We start from the raw sequence: 13,195 nt of genomic DNA on the forward strand, positions 1-13,195 counted from the left end.
GAACTGAGTTACCGGTGAGGTGAACCATGTCCAAATCAGGATTGTTGGGGTAACAGAGTCTCTCTCCTCTGTTCTAGTGTGAGGTCAAATGACCTCTGAGGGCCACAATGGAGAGGAGTGGATTAGCCTACAACCAACCCATCCTCTGGTTCTGTTAGGCTCTAGATTTGATTTCTTTACCGTTATTTCGCACGCCACGTATTCCTTTCAAAACAGCAAATGACCTCTGAGGGCAACCGTGATGACGAGTGGACTAGCCTATAGCCTACCCATGATCTGGTTGAGTTATAGATGGTATTTCTGGACAGTTATTTCGCACGCTATGTTTTCCTTTCAAAACAGGGTTAGGCGTCGAAGAATGACGCTAAAACGATCATACATTTTCAGGTGAAATATGGTTGTGGTTTTGGAATAAATGGGTCGAAGCACAAGGCCGAAAGATCAATAAATCAACAATAGAAGTTGGCGGGTCGGGTTGGTCGGGGAGAGTTTGACTTATATCTATCTACTGGTGACATGACCAAATGAACGAGAACAGCCTAAATGTCCTTCCAGCGACAGTTTGTCATTTTCAGCCCTTTCAATATTTCTCTGCCAAAATATGACTGGTGAGGAGGCATCGAATGATCAGACAGTGGTCATTTCTTGAGTCTGTTGAATGTTTGGACATGGGTGATGTATTGTATCGGTTAATGTCAGGTTTTAGAGACCTGTTGATCATTTTTTGGTTCAAAATATATATTTCCATATACATTATAATTAACAAATGGCTTGATTTTGGTATCATTTTGAGAGCAATAAATTGCATCTAGGCTGACTGTATTTGTCAGTTTATTGAAATCATGTTTTTTAAAGTGAAAATCGGCTGCAATGTAACACACTAGTTGCCTTTAATTTCTTTACTTTGTAGATGGGGTGATTTTCGTTTTATGTTCGTCCATTTAATTTCTGAATTATTATTGTTTTACTAATAATAGTTGTAATGTTTCTTTATTGTAAACATAGAATACTACTAATAGCCTAATAATAGGGTACTAATCATAGGCTAATCTAATTGAATGCGCGCGTGCATTTTTTCGATAGGCCTGTCATCTTTATTATATGATATAATAAATATTGACATTTCTTGTCAGGGAACAATCAAGCAGAATAGTCCGTTTTCTATGGTTTTCCATCTCATATTGCTAAATCAACCCCTTCGCTAAATGGGACTCTAATCTGTTTTTAGTAATCTGTCTTTAGTCATGTGGCGCCAAAAGGCCAAAGCCTCTTGAGTCCGGGTGAAGGCCTTTAGTTCCATATCGAAGATGCAGTCCATCCAATATCTAACGCAGTCCTCCAAACTTCAGTCATTTGCGCGGGAAGAACATATTTAGCGATACATGTAAATATTGACCCTAAATTCATTGCATCATATAAATACAATGCCAGGCTGTGTTTACACAAATACCTCGTAAATGTTGAACAGAAATGAGTATTTAGAGGATGTTTCTGTCATATTGCTAATGTGCGCCACTAATAAAGGATATAGTGAAGGCTTGAGGAAATGCAGATGTGCCATTCTATCTCTTAAATCATATATATTAGCCTACCTCATGAAAGACAAAAAAAATTGTATAACCATTGACCGACAATAAATATACCGAATTTAAAACGCCCAAAGGCTAATACTAAATGATGTGTAACTGGCCCTCACAAACATAACACGTGATGTAAAAGTAGCCGTTCTTACCTCCACGTTATTGCTCAGCCCTTAACACGAATTTGACCTCTGCACTGTACTCCCCTTTAGCTGTGCTTTTCTTCCGAGAATCTTAGTCCCACAACGACAAAACCTTAGCCGCCGTGGTATAGAAGATGCTTCTGCTATAAAATGGTCGATTTTTTTTATAGGAGCTGAATTGAGATGGGTTTCTGAAAGGGAATTTAAACTTGACTCACTCCCACAGTCACGTGGTGCAGAAATTAGGAACAGGAGTTCAGTAGGGTTGTGGTGGGCTAGTGGACTTGGAGCAAAACGGGGTGTTGCTGAGGACAATGTTCAAGCATCGTTCAAGCATCGTTAAAAACTCCAATATTATATATACCGATTCCTTGGCGTTTTGGTCTCTGGTCCGAAACTAATAGTGTTTGTTGGTTTAGTAGTTAGGCTATTTTTATGTTTTTGAGAAATACTAGGCAGAAAAATAGAAAAGTCCGTCCTTTTATTCATGTGTCAATATGTTACCTGTGGCTCTGATGGGACCATTAATAAACCTTGCTAATATGATGATCATTTTGTTTTTATTAATGAAAATATCTGTTGCAAAAACATTAATTCCAATACAAACATCAGCTTCTTTTCACAAGTGAGAAAAACAAATGTGTGCCAATTGTCTTATTTGTATAGTCTATTTTGAACCATTTTAATTCGTTATTTCGGTATCAAATTAAACCAGAAACTGTTTTTTCCAAACTTAAAAAGACATGAATGGTGAATGAACATGTCATTGACCTTTGGCCCTGAGTAGATAAGCACGAGGTGCAGTACAGTCGCAAACAATTCAGGATGTAAGTATTACATTTCTCTGAACGGTCCGTAGAATATATTAGTTTGTTTCATGGCGGTATAGCACTATTTTACCTACAAATTAATATTTATTAAAAACATTCTAGCAGAAAAAACTAGGCATCATGCAAATATCAGTTTAATTTTAAACAGGTTACTAGACCTTTTGACTTCTAAATCCTACGCTTACGTTTTTGATATGTATGTATGTATATGTATGTATGTATATGTTTTTTTTTTCTTAAAATGTAGCAATTAGAAAAGCAGATGTTTTAGTCATTATCGTGATTGGAATGATATTCACCAACTCTATGTATTATTGTTGGTATATGCCTATACCAATTACGCATCTCTAACGAATTTGACATTTCAAATACTATACGTAACAATGAGATATTTTCATTTGGGAAGTATTCAGACCCCTTGACTTTTTACAGCCTTATTCTAAAATTGATTAAATTGTTGTTTTTTCAATCTACACACATTATCCCATAATGAAAAAGCAAAAACAGGTTTTTAGAAATAGTTGCAAATGTATTTATTTTTTAAATAAAAAACTGAAATATCACATTTACATAAGTATTCAGACCCTTTAATCAGTATGTTGTTGGCAACAATTACAGCCTTGAGTCTTCTTGGGTATTAAGCTACAAGCTTGGCACATCTGTATTTGGGGAGTTTCTCCCATTCCGCTCTGCAGATCCTCTCAAGCTCTGTCAGGTTGGATGGGGAGCGTCGCTGCAGAGCTATTTTCAGGTCTCTCCAGAGATGTTCGATCGGGTTCAAGTCCGGGCTCTGGCTGGGCCACTCAAGGGCATTCAGAGACTTGTCCCGAAGCAACTCCTGTCTTGGCTGTGTGCTTAGAGTCGTTGTCCTGTTAGAAGGTGAACCTTTGTCCCAGTCTGAGGTCCTGAGCGCTCTAGAGCAGGTTTTTATCAAGGATCTCTCTGTACTTTGCTCTGTTCATCTTTGCCTCGATCCTGACTAGTCTCACAGTCCCTGCTGCTGAAAAACATCCCCACAGCATGATGCTGCCACCACCATGCTTCACCGTAGGGATGGTGCCAGGTTTGGTCCAGACGTGACGCTTGGCATTCAAGCCAAAACGTTCAATTTTAGTTTCATCAGAGCAGAGAATCATGTTTCTAATGGTATGAGAGTCTTTAGGTGCCTTTTGGCAAACTCCAAGCGGACTGTCATGTGTCTTTTACTGAGGAGTGGCTTCCGTCTGGTCACTACCATGAAGGGCTGATTGATGGAGTGCTGCAGAGATGGTTGTCCTTCTGGAAGGTTCTCCCATCTCCACAGAGGAACTCTAGAGCTCTGTCAGAGTAACCATTGGGTTCTTGGTCACCTCCCTGACCAAGGCCCTTCTCCCCCGATTGCTCAATTTGGCCGTGCGGCCAGCTCTAGGAAGAGTCTTGGTGGTTCTAAACTTCTTCCATTTAAGAATGATGGAGGCCACTGTGTTCTTGGGGACCTTCAATGCTGCAGACATTTTTTGGGACCCTTCCCCAGATCTGTGCCTCGACACAATCCTGTCTCGAAGGGCTACTGACAATTCCTTCGACCTCATGGCTTGGTTTTTGTTCTGACATGCACTGTCAACTGTGGGACCTTATAGACAAGTGTGTGCCTTTCCAAATCATGTCCAATCAATTGAATTCACTACATGTGGACTCCAATCAAGTTGTAGAAGGAGGATCAATTGAAACAGGATGCACCTGAGCTAAATTTTGAGTCATAGCCAAGGGTCTGAATACTTATGTAAATAAGGTATTTCTGTTTTTTACTTTTTATCAATTTGCACAAATGTATAATGGGGGTATTGTGTGTAGATTGCGGAGGACATTTTTTTAAAATGTTGTCAATTTTAGAATAAGGCTGTAACGTAACAAAATGTGGTAAAAGTCAAGGGGTCTGAGTAGTTTCTGAAGGCACTGTATGTGCCAATTTTACCCCAAACCCTTTGATGTTATTCATATTTATATAATGTTGTATATAAAGTGTACATGTTCCCTCAATCTATTCCATCTGACTGTATGGAAGCAGACTTAGCTCTGTAATCAGTTGTTTACAATAATATACTTGACATTTCCCCTCTCTGATATATTGCCATACGTACCATTGTATTATATAGAAGTTTGACACCACTCAGCCTTTCATGGTTTCAGATTTGCTTTTATGCTTTGTGACAAGGACTTAAATTCTGGTGTGGGGTGAAAATAGGGATGTTCTATTCTGTTCGATAAAGGACAATGCTTATTTAGCTGGAGTTGTGTCTACGTGATATTGTCTAACTAGGGTGAGCGTTGGTGTCACAGCATACAGAGTAGTCCATTGGCTGATTTATGTCGGAGGGAGTGAGGGTTTTTCTTTCCTTGGGAAAACATTTGCCTGTGTAATTGGCAGTGGGTGAGAGAGAGGGGTCTCGGATAATAAAAAACAAAAGATGGGAACGACGTGGTTCCCCCTCTCGCTCTCTCTCTCCCATCGCTGTCTTTCTTCTCTTTAAAGTCACACTCCGTAAGGTGTGCGTATGTCATATTTTTCCAAATCAAGGAGTACATAATTCATTAGTTGAAATAATCTTACAGACTGTTTAATCTTGCAGACTGTGGCTTGAAGAAGCCGGTGCCTCTCCTTGCTGATTTGAGTGCAGTCAAAATGGAGGAGATAGAGAGAGTGGTGAATTTGGGCTTATTACACCTACAGTGCTCAGATGCCTATTCGCTTAGCAGTGAGCATAGTGCTAGCCAGTGCACAGAGGCTATTTCTCCCACTTACACCTCCCAGACCAAGGCCCTTCTCCCCTGATTGCTCAGTTTAGCCGGGGGCGGCCAGCTCTAGGAAGAGTCTTGGTGGTTCCAAACTTCTTCCATTTAAGAATGATGGAGGCCACTGTGTTCTTGGGGACTTTCAATGCTGATATTTGGTTCAGAGATTTTTTGGTACCTTTCCCCAGATCTGTGCCTTGATACAATCCTGTCTTGGAGCTCTACGGACAATTGCTTCGATCTCATGGCTTGGTTTTTGCTCTAACATGCACTGTCAACTGTGGGACCAATCAATTGAATTTACCACAGGTGGACTCCAATCAAGTTGTAGAAACATCTCAAACAGGATGCACCTGAGCTCAATTTCGAGTCTCATAGCAAAGGGACTGAATGCTTATGTAAATAATGTGTTTCTGTTTTTTTTATACATTTGCAAACATTTCTACAAACCTGTTTTCACTTTGTCATTATGAGGTATTGTGTATAGATTGATGAGGATTTTTTTATTTTATTTAATTCATTTTAGAATAATGCTGTAATGAAACAAAATGTGGAAAAAGTGAAGGGGTCTGAATACTTTTCGAATGGTGGGTTGCAGACACACTGTATGAGTCCAATCAGACTCTTCCTATCCCCTCCACTAGCCAGTCTGGGGGATAAAGAGCCGGTCGGACCACCAGCTGGATCTATAGAAAGAGAATAGTCACGTACACTTCCTGTGTGAGCAGCCAATCAGAACCATGGGTTTGCCTAAATTAACTACCCATGGTTCTGATTGGCTGCTCACACAGGAAGTGTAAATTACTATTCTCTCTCTATAGATCCAAATGGTGGTCCGACCGGCTATCTTTTCCCCAGGCTCTACTCTATGGCCATGGTGCATAATGGGAAACAGGAAGTGTCCCAGGACACTGACCAAACATGGGGGCAGATTAACTGTACACGGGGCTAATGTTACGACCCTGTTACATCACGTTAACTTGAAATGTTAATTGTTAAATGTTAAGGATGTTACAGAGACACACACCATGTCCCAATTGTCACAGCTCAAGTGTCCGTTGACTGTTCAGTTTGGTAGACCTTCAGTAATGAATTGTGTGTGCAGTTCTATTAGGTAATGCACTAACTAGTATGAAATGGTATTATTCATATAATCAATATTAGGAGAATCTTCTGATTTAAGATTTTTTATTTTTCTTCATTTTTATTTATAAAGCAGGCACAATTTATATATTTTTCAAAGTTATCCACCCGATCTGAATGTATCTATAGAGCAATGACCTTGATAGCAATGACCTTGATAACAATGACCTTGATAACTTAGCTCGTGATTTTAGTTCTGAATATTCATAGGGCAAGCCTACAGTAGAACTTGTGTTAAATGGCTTCTTGGCAGGATGGGATTTCAGATCCTTCTTGGAGCTCTTGGGGTGGTTCAATCCGAGGAGGCTGGTGGGAAGAGCTATAGGAGGACAGGCTCGTCGTAATGGCTCGAATTGAATAAATGGAACGGAGTCAAACATGTGGCTTCCATATGGTAGATACAAGTCCATTTATTCCATTACTGTCTTTACAATGAGCCCGTCCTCCTATATCCTCCCACCAGCCTCCTCTGGTTTCAGTTCAACCACAAGTGGGCTGGTCTACTCTGAAACAACAGCCTCAAAAGAAGCTTTAACCCAATTATGTTTTTCAAACAAGACTTTGTTTATTTCCATTTTAAGTGACGCACACTATAACGTTGTTTTGAATGATGTCAAAAAGGAAGTATCCTTAATTTGGGAGGTAAAGTTGAGTCCAAATAGCTGTGGTTGGATTAGATCGAGCATAAATCCCCAAAGGCCAATTAATGTAGAAGTTGTGGTTTGTTGAAAAACTTTTTGAACGCAGTCAAAGGTTATCACAGATAATGAGGTTGACAAGTATAAGAAGTTTGCTTTCTCTTTTCACCCAATTTCTGACAGTTCTATACACCTAGATTACATTTATAGATATTGGGTCAAGTGACAAATGCCATCCGTCAGTGTTCTCTCCGGTGAAGCCCGGTGCAGATGATTATACTGCATAACAGGGTTCCCCAACTGGTGGGAGGGGGAATTTCAAATACTTTGAAAACACATAGGAATCAGCTCCAACTGATTTTAATTTTGGATATCTGTTCCCAAGTATTCACTCGCATAATAGAGAGACACGTTTGCACAGGCGCTGAATAGCCCTGCTTACATACAAATCTATAAACCAAAACAGAGCCATTGATGACCAGTTGACCCCTAAGGTATGGGAAAACATTGGATGGGAGCAGAAACTGGGGCTCACCCATACCGAGGCTCACCCCACATGGGGAAAAGTAACTCAAGCGCAGTTGACATCTTCTGGCTTTCTGTCAAGGCAAATGGACAGTTTATACACATGGTTCAGAGCTGTCCGAAGCAGATGAAACACTGAGCCCTGGCTGTCAGCTAGCCGAGGGTGTCATGCTACAAATCTCAGTTGAGACCCACTAGGTTGTTTAGGTTCAGACTCAGGCAGAGGCAGTGGAGAGGCAAGGTTCACATTCCTATCTGAGTGTGGAGGTCCTGGACTGGTAAAAATGACCATGTTACGTCTTTACCAGAGCCATGTATTTAATTCAATATATATTTAAGGCACGGGGGTGTGGTATATGGCCAATATACTACGGCTAAGGACTGTTCTCACCCACGACGCACGCGGAGTGCCTGGACATAGCCGACAGCCATGGTATATAGGCCATATATCACAAGCCCCAGAGGTGCCTTATTGCTATTGTAAACTGGTTACCTACATAATTAGAACAGTAAAAATGCATGTTTGGTCGTACTCATACCCATGGTAAACAGTATGATAAACCACAGCTTTCAGCCAATCATCATTCAGGGCTCGAACCACCCGGTTTATAATAATAAATATATGGCTCTGATCATGGCCAATCTGTGTAGGGAGACAGAATATTGGATATATTTTTAGCCTGTTACTTGCAATCCCTTGCTTGTTCTAGTTGTAGATGCTCATTGTTGAACATGAACCCAATGAGCAGACTGACATGTAACTATTGAAGCTGATTTTAGTTACACTGTGAAGTGTAAAGAGGCCTACGTCTAAGCTGCGAGATAAAAAGTAAGAGGTCAGGGGTCTCAATTTAACCACAGAACCACTCATATAATTGTATTTTCTTTATCCACAATACAAACAAGCACTACTGCACATGTCTCTGTTCTCTGTAAAACCATTCTCATGTTTATTTGGTGGTATTGCCATCAGTACTCCATCACATCACCATAACCATCGTAAGATCCTTAGCTAGCGTAAATTAGAAAAGTGATGCACTCTGTTCTTCTGAGGTAAGCCCTTCAAGCTTAGAAGTGAAATGAGGTTTGGACTGTTAGCGTTCAGTTCATAGCAGTGCTACGAGACTACACCACCCGATGTCACAGGAAGGCCATAAAGATCATCAAGGACAACAACCACCCGAGCCACTGCCTGTTCACCCCGCTATCATCCAGAAGGCGAGGTCAGTACAAGTGCATCAAAGCTGGGACCGAGAGACTGAAAAACAGCTTCTATCTCAAGGCCATCAGACTGTTAAACAGCCACCACTAACATTGAGTGGCTGCTGCCAACACACTGACTCAACTCCAGCCACTTTAATAATGGGAATTGATGGGAAATGATGTAAAATACGAAATATATCACTAGCCACTTTAAACAATGCTACCCAATATAATGGTGGTACCCTACATTATTCATCTCATATGTATACGTATATACTGTACTCTATATCATCTACTGCATCTTTATGTAATACATGTATCACTAGCCACTTTAACTATGCCACCTTGTTTACATACTCATCTCATATGTATATACTGTACTCAATGCCATCAATACCATACTGTATCTTGCCTATGCCGCTCTGTACCATCACTCATTCATATATCTTTATGTACATATTCTTTATCCCCTTACACTTGTGTCTATAAGGTAGCAGTTTTGGAATTGTTAGCTAGATTACTTGTTGGTTATTACTGCATTGTCGGAACTAGAAACACAAGCATTTCGCTACACTCGCATTAACATCTGCTAACCATGTGTATGTGACAAATAACATTTGATTTGATTTGATTTGATTTAGTGTCAGGGTTAATTGGTGTGTTTAGTCCAGTTTAGTAGCTCTCTCCTCTCTCTCTTGGTATGTAGGCATCATGTGCTGTGTGGTTCAGGATACGGTCAAGCAAGGCCCATAGTCTCACTAACACAACACACACACAAACACAATCACACACAGTCACCTCTTCCTGTCCACCGCTCTTTGATCCCCAAGGAGGAGACGTGGGACCTAGTTTGGCCGTTCGACATTACAGAAGCCGTGGGGCTAGTCCTGCTCCACACGCTGTGTTTGTGTAGCGCTGCTTGGACCTCCCAGGGAGACTCCAGCATCCCAGAATCCCCCTTTAACTTGATGGCCTCTTCCTGTGTCTCTTGTTAAAACACACATCTTCCTTGTCATCTTGTCATTTTGTCATCTTCCTGGCCAGCGTTGGGCCACCACGAGCCAGAACAGATTCAATGCCCCTTGAATCCGAGTACTAGACTTCCCTAGTACTCGGCCTTTGTTCTCGAGGAAAGAGAAGCATTGAGAGTAGTAGAAACACAGAAACACCAGGACTATAGGAGACAGAAACTAGACAATTAGGAAGCAACATTGGACGTAAGCCTACTGATGACATCAATTCCCCATCAGTGTGCATGGATGATGTGTTGTGAGGGTACATGTAAGTGCATGACTGAACGCAAGCTTTTGAATAGGAATGTGTGCATATGTGTATGAACAGTGGGGCAAAAAAGTATTTAGTCAGCCACCAATTGTGCAAGTTCTCCCACTTAAAAAGATGAGAGAGGCCTGTAATTTTCATCATAGGTACACTTCAACTATGACAGACAAAATTAGAAAAAAAAATCCAGAGAATCACATTGTAGGATTTTTTATGAATTGATTTGCAAATGATGGTGGAAAATAAGTATTTGGTCACCTACAAACAAGCAAGATTTCTGGCTCTCACTGACCTGTAACTTCTTCTTTAAGAGGCTCCTCTGTCCTCCACTCGTTACCTGTATTAATGGCACCTGTTTGAACTTGTTATCAGTATAAAAGACACCTGTCCACAACCTCAAACAGTCACACTCCAAACTCCACTATGGCCAAGACCAAAGAGCTGTCAAAGGACACCAGAAACAAAATTGTAGACCTGCACCAGGCTGGGAGGACTGAATCTGCAATAGGTAAGCAGCTTGGTTTGAAGAAATCAACTGTGGGAGCAATTATTAGGAAATGGAAGACATACAAGACCACTGATAAGCTCCCTTGATCTGGGGCTCCACGCAAGATCTCACACTGTGGGGTCAAAATGATCACAAGAACGGTGAGCAAAAATCCCAGAACCACACGGGGGGACATAGTGAATGACCTCCAGAGAGCTGGGACCAAAGTAACAAAGCCTACCATCAGTAACACACTACGCCGCCAGGGACTCAAATCCTGCAGTGCCAGATGTGTCCCCCTGCTTAAGCCAGTACATGTCCAGGCCCGTCTGAAGTTTGCTAGAGAGCATTTGGATGATCCAGAAGAAGATTGGGAGAATGTCATATGGTCAGATGAAACCAAAATATAACTTTTTGGTAAAAACTCAACTCGTCGTGTTTGGAGGACAACGAATGCTGAGTTGCATCCAAAGAACACCATACCTACTGTGAAGCATGGGGGTGGAAACATCATGCTTTGGGGCTGTTTTTCTGCAAAGGGACCAGGACGACTGATCTGTGTAAAGGAAAGAATGAATGGGGCCATGTATCGTGAGATTTTGAGTGAAAACCTCCTTCCATCAGCAAGGGAAGATGAAACATGGCTGGGTCTTTCAGCATGACAATGATCCCAAACACACCGCCCGGGCAACGAAGGAGTGGCTTCGTAAGAAGCATTTCGAGCTCCTGGAGTGGCCTAGCCAGTCTCCAGATCTCAACTCCATAGAAAATCTTTGGAGGGAGTTGAAAGTCCATGTTGCCCAGCAACAGCCCCAAAACATCACTGCTCCAGAGGACATCTGCATGGAGGAATGGGCCAAAATACCAGCAACAGTGTGTGAAAACCTTGTGAAGACTAACAGAAAACGTTTGACCTCTGTCATTGCCAACAAAGGGTATATAACAAAGTATTGAGATAAACTTTTGTTATTGACCAAATACTTATTTTCCACCATAATTTGCAAATAAATTCATAAAAAATCCTACAATGTGATTTTCTGGATTTTTTTTCTCATTTTGTCTGTCATAGTTGAAGTGTACCTATGATGAAAATTACATGCCACTCTCATATTTTTAAGTGGGAGAACTTGCACAATTGGTGGCTGACTAAATACTTTTTTGCCCCACTGTATGACCCAGTGAATAAATATGTTTTAAACATCTGTCTGTCTATCTATGGCCTAGATTCAATCAGATCAAGCGTTAACCGGCGATAGCTGACATCCGCAGAGCTGATGTTTTGGCGTTGTCGGAGGTGTAACTGCGTTGGAGCTGTCACATCGATGAGCTGCTGCTCTTGTGATTGCCACGAAGCCACACCCGTCCCAGTAGCGTTAGAAGTTCAGAATGAGAAAGTGTGGGCCTAGGCAATATAGAAATAATGGTGCTGAAATTGAAAATCATGAAACAAAATATTGAGGATTTCTATCAGCCTAATCAAGGTGTAGGCCTAGATTATATCACACATTCCAGTGTTGGAACTTGTAAACACAGCTGCAGGGGATTCCAACACTTTTGGAAAAAATGCAGTGGTGTAAAGTACTTTTGTTGCTCTGTCTTACTGAGCATTTCAATACCTAAAACACAAGGATCCTCTTCATTAGGTGTGACTTGTCATTGTCAAGATGAAGAATAAAACCTTTTTTGAGTTGATCTGTACTTCACCATTTCTTTATACTTTACTACATTTCTAAAGAAAATTATGTACTTTTTACTCCCTGACACGCGAAAGTACTCAATACATTTTGAATGCTTAGCAGGAAAGGAAAATGGTCCAATTCACACACTTATCAAGAGAACATCCTGGGTCATCCCAACTGCCTCTGATCTGGAGGACTCACTAAACACAAAAGCTTGGTTTGTAAATGATGACTGAGTGTTGGAGTGTGCCCCTGACTATCTGTAAATGATGTCTGAGTGTTGGAGTGTGCCCCTGGCTATCTGTAAATGATGACTGAGTGTTGGAGTGTGCCCCTGGCTATCTGTAAATGATGACTGAGTGTTGGAGTGTGCCCCTGACTATCTGTAAATGATGACTGAGTGTTGGAGTGTGCCCCTGGCTATCTGTAAATGATGACTGAGTGTTGGAGTGTGCCCCTGACTATCTGTAAATGATGACTGAGTGTTGGAGTGTGCCCCTGGCTATCTGTAAATGATGACTGAGTGTTGGAGTGTGCCCCTGGCTATCTGTAAATGATGACTGAGTGTTGGAGTGTGCCCCTGACTATCTGTAAATGATGACTGAGTGTTGGAGTGTGCCCCTGACTATCTGTAAATGATGTCTGAGTGTTGGAGTTTGCCCCTGACTATCTGTAAATGATGACTGAGTGTTGGAGTGTGCCCCTGACTATCTGTAAATGATGTCTGAGTGTTGGAGTGTGCCCCTGGCTATCTGTAAATGATGACTGAGTGTTGGAGTGTGCCCCTGACTATCTGTAAATGATGTCTGAGTGTTGGAGTGTGCCCCTGACTATCTGTAAATGATGTCTGAGTGTTGGAGTGTGCCCCTGGCTATCTGTAAATGATGACTGAGTGTTGGAGTGTGCCCCTGGCT

General features: G+C 41.4%; 1 protein-coding gene across 1 annotated transcript in view; it reads right to left on the bottom strand.

Annotated features, from left to right (window-relative positions):
* Positions 1 to 1,886, bottom strand: part of LOC110507675 (T-box transcription factor TBX4-like) — a 29,039-nt gene extending 27,153 nt beyond the window's left edge. Inside the window, exon 1 of the mRNA XM_036965674.1 lies at positions 1,733 to 1,886. The gene's annotated coding sequence lies outside the window, so the exon portion shown is untranslated. The remainder of the gene's footprint in view (positions 1 to 1,732) is intronic.
* Between the last annotated feature and the right edge of the window lie 11,309 nt (positions 1,887 to 13,195).

Source organism: Oncorhynchus mykiss, chromosome 27 (genome assembly GCF_013265735.2).
Source record: "Oncorhynchus mykiss isolate Arlee chromosome 27, USDA_OmykA_1.1, whole genome shotgun sequence".
Classification (NCBI taxonomy): Eukaryota; Metazoa; Chordata; class Actinopteri; order Salmoniformes; family Salmonidae; genus Oncorhynchus; species Oncorhynchus mykiss.